Source organism: Sprattus sprattus, assembly GCF_963457725.1.
Source record: "Sprattus sprattus genome assembly, chromosome: 4".
In the NCBI taxonomy this organism is placed as follows: Eukaryota; Metazoa; Chordata; class Actinopteri; order Clupeiformes; family Clupeidae; genus Sprattus; species Sprattus sprattus.
Genome location: NC_137923.1, coordinates 8103130 through 8107017, shown reverse-complemented (window position 1 = coordinate 8107017; position 3888 = coordinate 8103130). Strand labels below are relative to the sequence as shown.

The 3888-nt window shown below is 38.9% G+C and overlaps 1 gene segment (V, D, J or C); it reads left to right on the top strand.

The window, feature by feature from the left end:
- The first annotated feature begins 2151 nt into the window (after positions 1–2151).
- On the top strand, positions 2152–3650 carry LOC308363329 (T cell receptor alpha variable 18-like). The segment is given in 2 exons: positions 2152–2188; positions 3301–3650.
- Positions 3651–3888: the final 238 nt, after the last annotated feature.

The window sequence follows — 3888 nt, the reverse complement described above, 5'->3', positions numbered from 1 at the left end:
ACCTGTTTCCATCAAGCACGAGTCAACAGAGAAAAAGAAAAATTTCTAGACATCAATCAACACATCTAATGAAAAAAAAAATCAATTGTAATCAGTAATAATTAAAGAAAAAACACAAAACAAAAATATCATTTTCAGACTATCTATTCACTATATTGTAAATGATTCTCAGTAAAACACAGTCCCTATCTATGAAACAAATGGTCCCTATGGAGAGACACTAAAGCTACTCTGGCATGGTTCTAGAGGAGGAGCTCACATGACACATCTGAAATTATATTTGTAACAGAGATGTGTTTTGTGAACCTTGTGTGAGTTTACTTTGCTGCTCTATTCAGTGTTAATCTCCATAGCCATAGCAGGTAACATTTATAAATGAGCTGCATCTTTAATTTAATCCATTATGGAAGACCAAAAGCCACCAATCAAAAACCCTGTTGCTTTTCAGTTAGACCATAGCCAGGGCAAACATCTCAAATCATTGAAGGGAAACAACACATAAGACGAGGATAAACCATTCACTAGTCCAGGTGCTTAATGCTTAACATTGCATATTTTAACAGTTCAATTATGAATTTGACCTCACTTCCAATAATAACTGAGCTCAAAAGTTTTCTTAGGAATGAGACATGGAAATAATAAGGCTTTCAAACTGTCGAGAGAAGACCGTGAAAACATGATTAACAAGAATGGGAGCATTCAGAGAATGCAAACCTCCGCCTTGTGACCTTGACCTTTGACCTTGACATCTGAAAATCTAATCAATTATTGCCATTATTTTACCCAATCTCCCCACAAAGTTTGATGGAAATCGGTCCATGCGTTTCTGCGTAATCCTGCTGACAAACAAACAAACAAACAAACATACAGGGGTGAAAACATAACCTCCTTGCCGGAGGTAATTACAACAAAAATATGTTGCCATGCTTTAATTCTCACTTTAACCACAAGGAGGAGTCATGTGCCAGTGGTGTGTCAGTCATAAGGGAGCCTCCTGCAAGTCTGCTCAGTGTCAGACTGATCACACTACTGCTGTCAGTGTTTCATGCCACACATGATGCCCCTTTCATGCTACTGGACGAGGACATTTTTCAGCATAGTTACCTATTGTAGCGGTACTCTGGTGATGACATTTACAATGTTACTTTACAGAGTGTTTTGGCTCAGTATCTTAGCAGGTACCTACAAAATGAACAGAAATGTGGCTCTCGAAGGGCACTGTATTTTGACAAATCATCTATAAATTATTTAAAACTTGAGATGACATTTGACTATATTTGTTTTTTTCTCTTTTCAGGTGTCTGTATGGGAAATAAAATCACTCCAGACAGAACTGAAGTCTCAACAGAGGAGGAATCTAATGTCACCTTATCCTGCAGCTACTCATCAGCAGTAAGTCTACAGTGGTATCGCCAGTATCCCAGATCAGCTCCTCAGTTCCTCCTGCTCATGCTACACAGCACTGGACAACCCCAAAGGTCAGAAGTAGATCCTCGTCTGATGGTGAAACTAAACAAAGAGAAAACTCAAGTCTTTCTGGAGATCTCCTCTGTTCAAGTCTCTGACTCTGCACTGTACTACTGTGCTCTGACGCCCACAGTGACACAAAACCACAGTCTGCCACACAAAAACCTGTTTGGCACTGAGGGAAAGACATGCCTGTACATCACAATAAATGTACACCTTCTGGCATGCATTGCAACAATCGGACACCTCTGTTCAAGTGTAACTTAACTGCTTATTATCTAGAATCTATTTACCTGTTTTCTTTGGGGATTATTTTTGTGTGAGGGCCTGAGGTAAATGTGCTCAGAGAGTACAACTGCAGAGACATTTAAGAGGAGTCAACTAGATGAGACATACACAGTATACTGTACAGGAGGGACGCTTCATGCTGCAGATGTCACACGTAGGATTTACACCTTTACTTGTGATCTCTGCCTTTTCATACAACACTGTAACCATGCTTTTTCTACTGTTTCTTCTTTTAACAATCACAGGTGGGTTTTGTGAGCCTACTTTAAAGTTTAGTGGGAAATCATTTTTAGGGGGAAATTTGTTTTACTGTCTCAAGGGTATGGAATGAATAAAATAAAACCATAGAATCACAATTCCACTCTTACTTTTGCAGGTTACAATTTACAAGATAGTATGACTCCAGCCACCCAAGGAGTCATTGCGTCCAAAGGTAAAACAGCTTTATGTGTCATCCCTTTTGGTGTTAAGCCTCTAAGTGTTACGTGTCTGATGACTAACACAACTGTTCTCTAATATTAGCACCTACTCTTTTGAATATCTTCTTTTGGGGACTTCACCAACTTAGAATGGATCCCCTCACTTACCTGCTTACTGCACTGAAATTTTAATTCAGAAAAAAATAATTGTTTGTCTCTGCAATGTAAATAATTGACCACATGGTGGCAATACAGGCCTAGTCTGTGACTGACTTCTTTAGTACAGTACGTCTGATTTTACTTCATCAATCTGTTTGAATAATATTTTCGGATTTCACTCCAGACTAAACTTCACCTCCAGCTCATTTCCTCTGATCGTCCAGAATCTCAGAAAGTGTCTGACTCTGCTGTGTACAACTTTGCTCTGAGGCCCACAGTGACAGGACTGTAAAACAACAAAATGCAGCCCCTCAGCCCCCAGCACTTCTCTCAAACCAGTACTTATAATGCCCACATGTGAGAGGTGACTTCAATGAGCAGAAAGTGGGTAAAACCATGCAGACTGCCATAACCCATGAATTTATTATTTGACCATGCACCGTCACTAATCAAGCTACATAACTGAGGCTCAATCAAATACAGTATAATACAGTATAACATTGCACAACAACGCTATTATGAGATTGCGGACAATTTCAAATGCATCTGTCAGCATTCAGTACCCTACTGTATATCCAAAGCAGATAGCTGATTGAAAGTCTACTTCTCTCATATGTTAAGAGAACATTTACTACAAACACTTACAAACACAGTTATGTAATAGAGACATAACCTTTCCAAATACTATGTGGAAATGTACTCAACTTCACACAAAGTCTTGTCTGTTTGCCAAGAGGGAGGAGCTATAGAAGATCATGATGCCTACCCATGAGAATCTTGAAGGGACTGACATTTAAGTTGTGTAGACCTTGGATTTGCAGACCTCCACAATGATCTTCTTTCTGGGCATATTACTCATGGACTTTTCAGGTAAACACAAAATCAAAGTCATATAATGAAGAAACAGTCATAAGAAAATGAAACAATTGAGCATTTTTTAACATGTTTCTGTTTTTTCTCTGTACAGGTAAAACCTCTGGGAATAAAATTACTCCAAATAGTGTTGAACTCAACACAGTGGAGGGAGAAAATGTAACCCTCTCCTGTAACTACAGCTCTGCACACTCTCTACAGTGGTATCGCCAGTATCCAAGATCAGCACCCCAGTTTCTCTTGTTCATCACTAGTCCTGATAAGACAGAAAAATCAGACTTAGAACCGCGATTCTCTGGGAGAATGAATAAGGAGAGGAATCAGATGTTTCTGGACATCTCTTCTGCTAAACTCTCAGACTCTGCTCTCTACTACTGTGCCATGAGGCCCACAGTAAAGGAAACTGGCAAACTGTCATACAAAAACTGGCATGACGTGATATGAGATGACATACATCATGCCTTACTCTTCTTCTAAATACACTGCACAAAGTGATAACAACCCACAGAGATTCAAAGAATTAAACAACATTTAGATACCAGAGATAGTCATAATAGCATTGTAAGCATAAACAACTTCAATCCCATCGTTGTAAAGTAACCTCTGGAAGAGCCAATGTCTACTAGTGAGTCATAAGAATAGAAAACATTGTTTACATACTGTCAAAATGTATTTTATCGCA